General features: G+C 33.9%; 1 pseudogene; it reads left to right on the top strand.

The window, feature by feature from the left end:
* The first annotated feature begins 7,978 nt into the window (after nucleotides 1-7,978).
* Nucleotides 7,979-11,597, top strand: LOC131174648 (wall-associated receptor kinase 2-like; annotated as a pseudogene).
* The last annotated feature ends 2,151 nt before the right edge of the window (nucleotides 11,598-13,748 follow it).

Below are 13,748 nucleotides of genomic sequence, written 5' to 3' on the forward strand. Positions count from 1 at the left end.
GTTCCAGGACTAAAGAGGAACCTAATTTCTCTTGGGACACTTGACTCTCATGGATTCAGATACCATGCAGAGAATGGAGTTCTTAAAGTGTGCAAGGGCTCTATGGTACTCATGAAGAGCAGTTTGGTTTCAGGATTGTATTTTCTTCAGGGCAGTACAGTTTCAGGAGAAGTTGCAGTAGCATTCGAAAGCAATAATCAGAATCAGACTCAATTGTGGCATATGCATCTTGGTCATATGAGTGGAAGAGGATTATCTATGTTAAGCAAGCGGGATTTGTTGGACTGGCAGAAAACTGAATCTATGGACTTTTGTGAACACTTTGTGTTTGGCAAACAGATCAGGGTAAAGTTTGATAAAAAGGCAGTGCGCAAGACCAGAGGAATGGTGGATTATATCCACTTAGATCTATGGGGCTCTAACAGAATCCCTTCCAAGAGCGGTGCCAAGTACTTCATGACTTTGATTGATGATTACTCACGGATGGTGTGGGTGTATTTTCTGAAAATAAAAGATGAAGCGTTTTCAACCTTTGTAAAGTGGAAGACGATGATTGAGAAGCAGATAAAAAAGAAGGTCAAGCATCTTAGAACCGATAATGGGTTGGAATTTTGCAATCGTGAGTTTGATGCATTCTGCAGCAATGAAGGTATAGTGAGACATTGCACTTGTACAAGGACACCACAATAGAATTGTATTGCAGAACGCATGAACAGAACACTTTGTGACAAAGCATGAAGCATGCTCTCCCATTCAGGATTGGGAAAGGATTTCTGGGCTGAAGCAATTAATACAACCTGTTTCTTGGTTAATAGATCTCCATCTACAGCTATTGAGTGCAAAACTCCTTTTGAGATCTGGTCCCGTTCACCTGCTGATTACTCTCAGCTGAGAGTATTTGGTTGCCCTACTTATGCTCATGTGAGAGATGGTAAGCTTGAGCCGAGGGCAAGAAAATGCATATTTCTAGGGTATGCATCTGGAATGAAAGGCTACAGGTTGTGGTGCAATGTTCCAAAGTCTCCAGGATTAATTATCAGCAGGGATATGACATTTAATGAGTCTGCTTCATTGGATAATCAGAGGGAGAAGTCAATAGCAGAATCAGATCACGGTGTCAGAGAATAGGTGGACCTTGATATTGATACTTCAGCAGTTCAGTCCAGTGATTCAAAGTGCACCAAAGCAACAACAACAGGAACCATATAGCATTGCAACTGATAGAGAGAGAAGACAGATTAGACCACCGCAGAGATATGCATATGCAAATCTAGTTGCGTTTTCCTTGCCAGTTGCTGAAACAGTTGATGTGTATGAACTCAGCAATTATAGAGAAGCTATTTCTTATTCAGATGTAGATCAGTGGGTCAGTGCTATGAGTGAAGAAATTGAATCTCTTCACAAGAATCAGACTTGGGAGCTTGTAACATTGCCTAAGGGACAAAAAGTGGTAGGTTGCAAATGGGTATTCAAGAAAAAGGAAGGCACTCCAAGGGTTGAAGCACCTTGATATAAGGCACGGTTAGTAGTAAAAGGTTTTACTCAGAGGGAGGGGATTGACTTTAATGAAGTGTTTTCTCTAGTTGTGATGCACAGTTCTATCAGAGTCTTACTTGCTATGGTTGCTCTTCATGATCTAGAGCTTGAGCAAATAGACGTGAAGACAATATTTTTGCATGGTGAGTTGGAGGAGCAAATTTATATGAGTCAGCCTGAGAGATTTGTTATTCCAGGTATGGGAAACCATATTTGCTTGCTTAAGAAACCTTTATATGGTCTGAAACAGTCTCCTAGGCAGTGGTATAAAAGATTTTATACATTCATAGTTTGTAATGGCTTTAATCGTAGTTCATATGATAGTTGTGTGTATCATAAGAAGCTTTTAGATGATTCCTTTTGTTTATTTACTGTTGTATATGGATGATATGCTTATTGCTGCTAAAAGCATATCACAAATTAACATTATGAAAAAGCAGTTGAGTGATGAGTTTGAGATGAAGGATTTGGATGCTACAAAGAAGATATTGGGAATGGAAATTGCCAGGGATAGAAGTGTTGGAAAGCTTTTCTTATCTCAACAGGCCTATGTTGAGAAAGTGCTTAAGCGTTTCAACATGAATAATGCTAAGCCTGTGACTATTCCGTTTGCTGCCCATTTCAAGTTATCTATAGACATGCCACTAAAAACAAATGAGGAGATGAAGAACATGTCTAGTGTTCCTTATTCGAGTGCTGTTGGTAGTATCATGTATGCTATGGTATGCACTCGACCTGACATTTCACATGCAGTTAGTGTTGTGAGTAGATACATGGCGTGTCCTGGGAAAGAGCATTGGCAGGCAGTGAAATGGATTTTGAGGTATTTGAAGGGTACTACAGATGTTGGTCTGACATTTGACAGGGCCAAGATGAGTGATTCAGTTGTTGGCTATGTGGATTCAGATTTTATAGGGGACTTAGACAAGATGCGATCTTTGACAGGTTATTTGTTTACTCTATCAGGAAGTGCTATTAGTTGGAAGGCAATATTACAAACCACAGTTGCTTTGTCTACCACAGAGGCTGAATATATGGCCTTAGCAGAGGCAGTAAAGGAAGTTTTATAGTTACAAGGTTTGGTGGGTGATCTTGGGTTGATACAGAATAAGGCAACAATATTTTGTGACAGCCAGAGTGCAATACATCTTGCAAAGAATCAGATGTACCATAAGCGAACTAAGCACATTGATGTCAGATATCACTTCATTCGGGACATTGTATCTCAGGGGACTGTAGTTATACAAAAAGTCTCTACACATGATAATCCAGCAGATATGATGACCAAGGGAGTCCCAATCAGTAAGTTTAGGCATTACCTAGACTTGGTTGGTGTTTGTAGTGCTCAGTAACGCCCTTGCGAGGGCATATGGTAAGACAAATTGTTTTGTGATTATTTTATTGATGATAGAGGAAATTCAAGCAAAGGAGAAGAATTATTATTTTTGTGGCTTTGAATTTTGGGATATGTTTTTTTCATGGACCCGAATGTGACCCGACTCGAAAGTTTCGCGCTGCGACCCGATTGGGATAAAAAGTGAGATCTGTATCGGCCCGTGCCCAAAGCCAATCACTGATCTCCTTGGGGGTACGGAGGCAACGCTCCCGCGGTATGGACCAGTATAAATATTGTAATATTCTACCATTTGCGGTAGAGTTGTGAGATATTCGAGAAACACACTGGGGTTAGGGTTTGAGAGTTCTGATTGATTGCATCTTGCTCTTTTCATCATAGTGGAACTTTTTTCTCTTGTCTTACCCGTGGACGTAGACCTTACGGTTGAATCACGTTAAATCTTGTATTATTCTTTTTCTCTTTTCAATACTTATGATTGTGCGATTTGTGTGTGTCTTAGATTTGCGTGCTTGTTATAACAATATTAATTTTTAATATTTATAATATTTGAATTCTATTCGGTTAATTATTTGAAATTTGTACTCTTGTATTCATTGCAAATTAATAGAAAATAAATCCTCCATGCTGATTCACATAATTAAGCTATATGCATTAAAGGCTTGACTATTGAGTTAAATCTACATTCTAGCCTTGTTGACTTATCTAAACAAACTAACAAATAGAGATGCAGCCTGATTTGGAAAAGTTTACAGGAATACCGGAGCAGGAAAGAACAATAAATTTAATTTTTAAGTGGAGATACTTGGTAGAGCAGCACAGAGGTTAAAGGATTCCTTTATCAAGTCATATATCATCACTTTTGCAGGAAGTCCAAGAAATTGCATTTGAGGAATTAGATTCAAGAATAAAGTTGCAGTTTCCTAAAAGGTTAGGAAGAAGTTGTTCGACCGTAGCAATGCCTTGTGAATAGTCTTGAGCTGCGCATCATTAGAGTTTGAGATGCCAATAGGACAAGAAAAAAGGCACTTGAACACACCAAATCTGGTTCCTTCTTCTTCTATTTGATGCTACCTCATGTAAAATTTCCGTGTTACAATCACCAAGCATGCACCAAGTGCCCTTGATTTTTGTCTCTTCCAACTCTCCACTTTTCTAGAGGTAATTGATCTGCTTGCCTTAAGACTACCCAACTCTTCCAATTCCTTAGTGGATAATTGCCTAATTTCATTTTCCTTTTCTATCTCAACAGTTTTTCCTTCCATATCTTTCAATTTGTGCTCTACATTGCCGATGACCACTGATTCCAAATCTTTAAACACTGATCTACATGCTTTAATTTCTTGGCAGGAGAGGAAATAAAGTGTTGGTGAAATTACAGTAAATTAAAAGTAATTAAAATACAAGGAACAAATTAATAAGATTGATCAGGCTGAGGCATAAATATCTCGCTCTTTTTAAGGAGATTCAAGCTCTCTGCAATAGGCAATGCCTGTACATCGACGCAACAGACTTTCTATATTAACTTGTCCCCTTTAGGATACAATAGCCTGACAATTTCGTTGTATGATTCAAACCAAACTCTGCACTAGTGGTTGGATCCAAGACTCCATCAAGAAACATCTTTCTTTGACTTTTAAACTCTCACAAATATCTTTTATTTTGCTGCTAAGTGTTATGTATTTTCAAAGGTGGAATGGTCATCTATTTATATAGAAAAAGTTTAACATATAACTTAAGTCATCTTTTAATGAAGTTAAGTTATATTAAATAAAAAATTAAGTTAAATTAACAAGTTACTTAAGTTGATAAATAACTTAAGTTATATTAATAAATAACTTAATTTAAAGATAATAAAAAAATTAATATTAAAATGCTACAATAGAAGGATAGCATTAGCCTAGAAATTCTTTATTGTTTCATGGAAGCCTGGATGACACTAGGAATCCAAGCTCCTGATGCGTGTTGGCCCCCAATCTATCTGTTGATTCTACTCATACTGGTCGAAGATCTCCATGTGAAACATCTTCCTTTTAATTCAGCATCCGTTAACTCAAAAGCAGCAATAAAATTAAAAAGGAGCACGTCTATCTGACTAAGTTAAAAATCTATTTGGACATATTTTGGGGTTCCAAGTGTTGCATAGTGTCTAAATTAGGACATATGCAATGGTAGAGCTTATTTGACTCAAAAGTCACAAATCTATTTGGAAATATTTTGGGGTTCCAAGTTTTTGCATAGTGTCTAAATTAGGCATATATAATTGACTTCTGATCTGTTGATAAGGCCAAAGATGATTGTCCACCGTTGACTCCATATAAGGGAGAAGCTCTTGTGGTTTCAGTACTTATTTCATGTGTGCAGTGCCCCTCCATATATCATCATCATCATGACTGCTTTATTTTTCTTTTTTCTTCTTAATTATTTGACGTCTTGAGCTCCAGGATAACGACTTTTGGAACTTCTAAACTTCTAGTGTATTTTGGAGATCGTTATGATAGTTAATAGCTTTTATATAATTCATGCATTCAATTGCAATCTCGATGAGTTTGGATTCACTTTCTATTATATTTGTCCTTTTTTTAACTAAAAGTTTCTTACATTTTTGGTTGGTTGAATTTTGTAAATTTGATGCTTGTTTTTTGATCTTAGTATAAAATTGTTGTTTTGACGATGTTGTGTTTCAATGGAGGGATTTTGCTGAGGGTTGCTAGAGGTTTTTATGGAGGCTTGGCTAGGGCCTATTGTGGATTTTGAAGGGGAGGCAAAATGTGCGTCTGAAAGGGGTATAATATAAGAGAGACAGAAGGAAAGGGTGAAGGGAGAGACACCGAATGTGAAAGAGAGAGATACTGAGGAGGGAGAGTGGCAAAATGTATTGTGCGTATGCGTGTGTGTGTGTGTGTGTGTGTGTGACAGAGAGGGAAAGAGAAGAGAGAGATCGAACGTGAAAGAGAGGGAGAAAGAGAGGATGCTTGTGTCAACTTATGTGACTAAGTCAATTCTCATAATAATGAAATATTCTCAAAATTCTCTGTTGATATAATATGCTATTTTTTTTAGATTAATTTTAGTACAACAAAATAATTTATTTAATAAATTTTAAATTAATAATAAATGGAAAAATTTTTTATTAATAAAATAACGTGATTAATAAATAAACTTTGATTAATTTTGATTATAAGAATTGCTTTTTTAGTAACTTAAAAATTAACTGAAAAGAATAGAGATACTTTCTGTGGAATAAAATTAAAATTAAATAATTTATTGAAAAAATTAAAATTGATAAACTAAAATGAAATATATCTTATTAAATTTAAGTGATTGTGGGTATGAATTAGTGTTTTTCTAATATGTACATAGACTCACTAGGTAGTTTAGTGAGGGTAATTTGCAAAGAATATATAAATGCTCCACAAAAACTTATACGTTTCAATTCTACCATCCTCATGTTCTTTAGCATTATCCACAAATTCAAACATGTATTTTCTGTATTGATTAAGACAATACTTGTATGCCTTTTTCTAAACAGAAGAAATCAATAAACTCTCACTTTTCAAATGATATAAGTAGCTAATTACTCCTAGAGGTTTTCTATCAGGACAAAAATATGACCTCTTCTTCGTATTGCTCAAGTAACATAATAGTTTGGACTTGCTCTCTACTTTCGGTGGGGAGACAGAGTGGCTCCTCAAATTGAGATTGTGGATAAATTTTAAAATACAGCTATTGTATAAAACATATTGACTCTTAATTTTATAGAGGCGAATATATATTTACATAAATTAATTAATAAATTTTAATTAAAATATATAACTTAATAGATATAAGAAGATTATATTAAATATACGTTTTCACCTAAAATATTAATGGCAAATATATTATCCTTCATATTATTGCACAATATTATCTAAATAATTTTTTATTATTATAGACCAAGGTAAAGTTAACATAATTATATAAATTTATCATCAAAAGAATATTTTTTTTTACCCAACTCTGAATTATTGACACTTTTTAGAAGTAAGCAATATCAAATTTGAATGATCTATTTAACCAAACTTCAAAATAAATTCATGCAATTATTTTCAATATTAAATTAATGTTTTATAATTTTTATATGATCTAAAAATATGTTAAAAACAAGTAATTCTACTATCTTTTCTTTAAACTGATTGTTTATCTTCTATAATTGTGCATTTATTGTAAAATATATCATCTAAACTTTAATTAGACTGTTTATTAACTTAATCAAAATTCTAATTTATGGCGAAAAAATATACATTCTACTTTGAATGGGAAGAATAAAAATTTATTGTAATTAATTAACAGTAAACATATATTAATTAATACTTCTGTTAAAAATATATATTATTATTTTGTTCCTAAAAATAAATTAACACATCATGAATGATTTTTCTGGAATGTCTCGCCGCCCCGGTTCCGCCCCTACGTAGAGGCTAAATCCTCTACAGCCTACAACTAGCACTCTGTTTTTTTTACTCTGTTATTCTGGCTCTAACGCCCGAGTTCTTCTTCCTTTGTGCCTCTCATATTTTTTTTTTCAGCATTAATGAATATCTCACGCTATGTTTTTTTTTTTATATTGAAAAAAACTTCTATAGATTTAAAAAATAATTATATGGATTATATTTATTTTATATAAGTCTTCTGCTCTTCCAATATTCCACGAGATTGACTTCCACAGATTTTCATTTTATTTTATTTTTTATTTAGGAGGAAATTCTTCCATTATATCATGAATGCATTAATTCTTCCTAATCTAATTCTTTGCATGCGTTGTGCCGTGATTTCTTGAGAATGATTATATTGCCCGTTTGGCATCAGTTAGTTGCCTCAACTCAACAGCTTACAAGCTAGCTTTGCTCGACTGATACTACCCATGTGACATTTTCGTCTCTGGGGGTGCGTGGTCAAGCGGGGCATGGAGGTGGAGTTGGTTGAGACAACTAATATCTTTTTTGTCAGTATCAATGACTCCACCTGTTTTGGAGACCAACCAATTAAAACTCCCTTTTAAGGTCTCCATAAATGACTAACGTTTACACTTCAAGTTCTCCAATAGCCATGGGGTTCAATACAATGCTAATGAAACTTGCATTGCCGGTGGTGATTGTGGCAGCTGTGTCACCATTAGCAACAGCTCAAGGAAAACCTGGCTGCCAGAGCCACTGCGGCAACATTAGCATCCCATACCACTTCGGCACAACCCAGGGTTGTTACATGGATGAACAATTTCTCATCACTTGTAACAACGCAACAAACCCTCCAAAACCATTCTTAAACTTGAGCAATATCCCAGTCCTCGACATTTCCCTCGATGGCTATTTGCGCATCCTTGACTCAGTATCCTACAATTGCTGCACCGATAGCCCATTGAGCAGACCCCTTTTTGAATCTCCATACTTCCCCAGGCAGTTGGAATTTCCCATATCTAATACCAAAAACATGTTCACCCTTGTCGGTTGTAACACTGAAGCAGAGATTATAGGTTTACCAAAGCAAGATCGCCTGACAGGATGCATGAGTGTGTGTCCCAATAATTCTACAAACCTCATGAAGAATGGGGAATGCTCCAGCATAGGCTGTTGCCAGAACCCCCTTCCAAGAGGGATGCGTGATTATTACATAAACATAGCTTTGTTTAAAGACAGCAAGATTCCTAAACTCTACCCTTGTAATTATGCTTTTATTGCGGAGGATGGGGCTTACAATTTCTCCTCTTCAGATCTTAATAAAAATTTACAGAATATTACAGACCTCCCGATGGTGCTTGATTGGTCGATCGGAAATCAGACTTGCGAACAGGCCAAGAAGGATCCTAAAACTTTTGCATGCAAGGAGTTTAGCTATTGTATTGACTCGAAAAATGGTTCAGGTTATCGATGCAATTGTTCAGCGGGCTTTCAGGGAAACCCTTATATCCCTAACGGTTGCCAAGGTAAAAAAAAAACAAACTTACCACTCTCCTCTCGCTGTTTTCACTTGATGATATTTAATTATGTTCCAGGTGAATGATCCATAACTCTTTATGTTCTATATAACTAACTTTCAAATGTTATTCATCGTTATACTGAGTAGGCCTTCGTTTGCGTTTCATGGTAAGTTTTTTTTCTGGCTTCATATTATTTTTATTTAATAAGATTATCTGTCTTACAAAAAAAAATTAAAAAAAAAACATACACAAAATTGTAAGGTATCTAACAATTGCACATCTAGTGCACGTTGAGCTTCACAATTCAGATATCGACGAGTGTGAAACTTTAAAACCTTGCAATGGGACATGCCACAATTTTCCTGGCGGTTACAACTGCTCTTGTCCAGCAGTTTTTGAAGGCGACGGCAGGAAAGACGAAGCAGGCTGCATTCTTCAACAAGTCATCGCCACCCATCAATCCAAGAGGCTTCCTCATATCATCACTGCACTAGGTTAGTTTTGATCTTTTTTTTATTTGATAAACTCTTATATTCATTGAAATAATAATATATGTGGTGATTCAATTACCCAAGATCAGGAGATTAATATTAATATTATTATTATTGGAAAATTTAGGATCTTAATTAAATTTGAGGGAAAAATGAACCTACACTCTTAAATTTATGGAACGAGAATAAATAATATAAAATCTAAATAAAATATTCGCATTTTTAGAAATAATAAAATGTTTATTTATTAAAGAAAAATGTTTATAATTATAAATAAAAAGTCATATTTATTTATATGTTAATTCAAACAATGATAGTAAAGCGAAATATGTGCATACGATCCATCTCTACTAAGCATTTTAAATTGTTCTCAAACTCTTTTTTACGTAATTTGCATTTATTTAATTGAATAATATCAAATTATCTTTTTTCTTTTTTTTTTCAATGTAAGTTATCAATGAATTGTAAAAAAAAAAAAAAATCCAACCGAGTAAAAATTTATATTTTTATTGTTAAGGAGCAAAATGAATAATATATATATACATATATATACACAAAAGGGGCAAATATTCATAAACTATAAATTTTTTAATGACATATAATATTTATTTAAAATTTTTTTAAAATTTTAAATACTCAATTAATTAATTAATCTCACAAGTCATTGAATAAAGTATTGTAGCATTCAAAACTTAGTTCAACTAGCGAGATTCCCTATTAAATACATGAATTTACTCATTTACGTGAAATCCATAGTGGATCAGATCGAAATAAAAATTCTCGTGGATATATATGGATAGTCTAACTTGCTGTTTTTATTCTTGTACTGGTTTGGAAGTCTTCAAACTTGCTGTTCTTAGTCTTCTAATCTGTTGTTACTTCTCTCTACGTATATTGACATGTGGTATAGGAATCAGCATAAGCCTTTTAGTTCTACTGCTGGGCATTTCATGGATTTATTTGGGACGAAAGCAGAGAAAGTTCAGAGAGCTCAAAGAAAAGTATTTTTTACAAAATGGGGGCAATTTGCTAGAGCGAGAGCTTTCGAAACATAATGCGTCCATTGAAACAGCTAAAATATTCACGGCAGAAGACCTCAAGAAGGCAACAAACAATTATGATGAAAGCAGAATTCTAGGCGAAGGAGGCCAAGGTAGAGTTTACAAAGGTATTTTGCCTGACAATCAAGTTATTGCCATCAAGAAGGCTAAAACAGTCGATCAGAGCCAAGTTGAGAAGTTCATTAATGAAGTGATAATACTCTCCCAAATTAACCATAAAAATGTGGTAAAACTCTTGGGATGTTGTTTAGAAACTGAAGCTCCTTGTTGGTCTATGAATTTGTGACTAACGGTACCCTTTTCGACCACCTGCACAGAGCTGGCCGTGCAACCTTAATTCCATGGGAAACTCGTCTGAAAATAGCCACAGAAACCGCTGGAGCCCTTTCATACTTGCACTCTGCTGCTTCTACTCCAATCATTCATAGAGACATCAAGCTTGCCAACATACTCTTAGATCATAATTACACAGCTAAAGTATCTGATTTTGGAGCTTCAAGGTTGATCCCTTCGGACCAGACTCAATTTACCACGCTATTGCAAGGAACTCTGGGGTACTTGGATCCTGAATACCTGCATACACACCAGTTGACTGTAAAGAGCGATGTTTATAGTTTTGGGGTTGTTCTTATAGAGCTGGTGACAGGAAAGAAAGCAGTTTCTTTTGACAGGCCTGAAGAAGAAAGAAATTTGGCATTGTATTTTGTTTCTTTAGTGGACAGAAACAGCTTGGTGGCCATTTTTGATCAACGAGTACTGAGTGAAAATAATATTGAGGAAATGATGGCTGTGGCCATGCTAGGGATGAGATGTGTGAGAGTGAAGGGCGATGAAAGGCCAACGATGAAGGAAGTTGCAATGGAATTAGAGGCACTGAGGGCAATGAGATTGCAGCCCTGTGGGGAAGGTGATTCGCCTGCAGAAGATCAGGGCGAATACATTCTCACGAAACTATGCAAATTCTATTATGAAGGAATGGCGGTGAATAATACCGTGGAAAGTCAAGTTACTTTTGAAATTGAAGGTGGGAGATGATTCTTTTATGCGACATTTTCATGTTTGTCTTCATATTCCAATCATGCAATCTAATCGAACCTTTTAGAATAATTATTACCAATTTCATTTTTAATGTCATAATTTTATTATTTTGTTATAATCAGATGACATAACTTTAAATAATTTTTGTGTAAATGGAGATGAATTTGTATGCAAAATTATTAAAGGGTTAATGAAGAAATTAAATATTTTTTGGGATGATTTTAAGTGTACATTCTTTCTTACGATTTAATACATTCAAGATTTTTATACGATCTTGAAATGCTCTTCTAACCAAATTGATGAGAAAAATTCCTTAAATAATTAATGAATAATTAAGAATAGAGAGTATAATGAAAAATTTTACATAAATTTAATTTATTATAGATTTAAAATATAAATATATGAGATTTATATATTTAATTTATTAATATATATTTATTTTGATAAATAATAGTTTACACGTCGTTGATGAACGAAGGAATTAGGAATTGACAGGGCAAGAAGAAGGATTATGGACCTAAATATTGGGAAAATTATAACGAAACATTGCTATTTCATGTATAAAATGACAAACCAATTAAAAAATATAAATAAATATTAATTAACTTCATAAAATTTAATTTTATTTATATTTGCAAAATAATTTTTTAATATAAATATATTTTTATTTTTTTAAATAAAATAATTTATTAATTAAAGAAATGTCCAGAAAATATCCGATTAAAAAAATATCCATTTAACTCGAAAATTATCAGCAAGATAAATAAGCCGTAGCTCCACACAGATGAAAGGCACCAATGAACAAATTGTGACAAACTGTATATTTACTTATTTGTCTTTATATGATTGGCTTACTATTATATATATCTAAAAGGAATAGAGAAGAATCAAGATAAGTCTCCCTCAAGGCAATTTCAATTGATCATGAATCATTCACAACGTCGATTCAAAATTTGATTGGATTGATTAAATCTTTTTTTTTAATTTTCAAATCCGCGTTTGAAAAGACTTTTTCTCTTTTAAAGTTAATGTGCGTTACATCTCTTGTGATTTTCTCCAATTTGTCGAGACTCCTAAGTCTTTGTAATAATCTTCTATTGTGTGGTGCAAAATTAATTGATAGGTACAAGTACAACGTGTTTGTCACGCTGCCTTGGTTCGCAGGATTTAGTTAAATCGGTTTGATGTTTACCATTAGCTAGTACGTATATATGTATATTGATTGTTTAATGTTATGTACAGCTTTCTTTGGCTACTCCAATTTTTCGTTTCGTCCCGCTGCACATAGAAAAGGCAGAAAACGACGTAGCAAGTTAATGATAATGGTCTTCTTCCGCAAGGCAAAGCGTGTCACTTGCGTTAGTAGAAGGTTGACGAGTATACACTATTATCATAAACTTCAGCAACCCCAAAAATTTTTAACCATACAGGTAGGTCTTTCACTGAAAACAAAGAAAAGAAGGAAAACACAGGATTGCATAAAGAGATGCACCTCTTGATGATTCACTGGCTGCTACTGTTATCATTAGCAACTGCAGCGGCAGTAGCAGCATTACCACCAATATCTCTTGCCAAACCTGGTTGCAACCGCAGTTGCGGAAACCTCAGCGATATCCCATACCCATTTGGCACTCTCTAAGGGTGCTTCCTAGATGATACTTTCTTGATAACCTGCGATGCCACCACCAATAAGCCATTTTTAAGACGTGGAAACATAGAAGTGCTACACAAATCACTTGATGGTCATCTTCGAATCCCTAACTGGTTGGCCCACGATTGCTATGACGAGAACGGGAGTCATAATTTTATTATTTTGTTATAATTAGATGACATAACTTTCAATAATTTTTGTGTAAATTGAGATTAATTTGTATGCAAAATTATTAAAGGGCTAATGATGAGAAAATTCACAAATTTGAGCTGCATTTAGCAATCATTAATTGTGAAACCATATAAATGAAGAATTATTTCATTTATATTTTATAGTCTTAAGTATCCTCAATTCAGCTTATTCATGTTGATGAGATTAAATATTTTTTTAAATGATTTTAAGAGTATTTTCTTTCATGCAATTTAATACATCCAGGATTTTTGTACAATATTGAAATACTCGTCTAACCTAAATGATGAAAAAAAAAATTTCCTTGAATAATCATTATTTACGAAATCATAATAGACAATATAACTGTTGACATATTTGTGCTACGCGTAAAATCAATAGAAATTTAATTTTTTTATATATTTAATTTAAATTTTAATATTTTATTTTTCTACTAAAATAATTTATAATATTTTTTATATAATTAATTATT

This window comes from Hevea brasiliensis, chromosome 16, assembly GCF_030052815.1.
Source record: "Hevea brasiliensis isolate MT/VB/25A 57/8 chromosome 16, ASM3005281v1, whole genome shotgun sequence".
NCBI classification, from domain to species: Eukaryota; Viridiplantae; Streptophyta; class Magnoliopsida; order Malpighiales; family Euphorbiaceae; genus Hevea; species Hevea brasiliensis.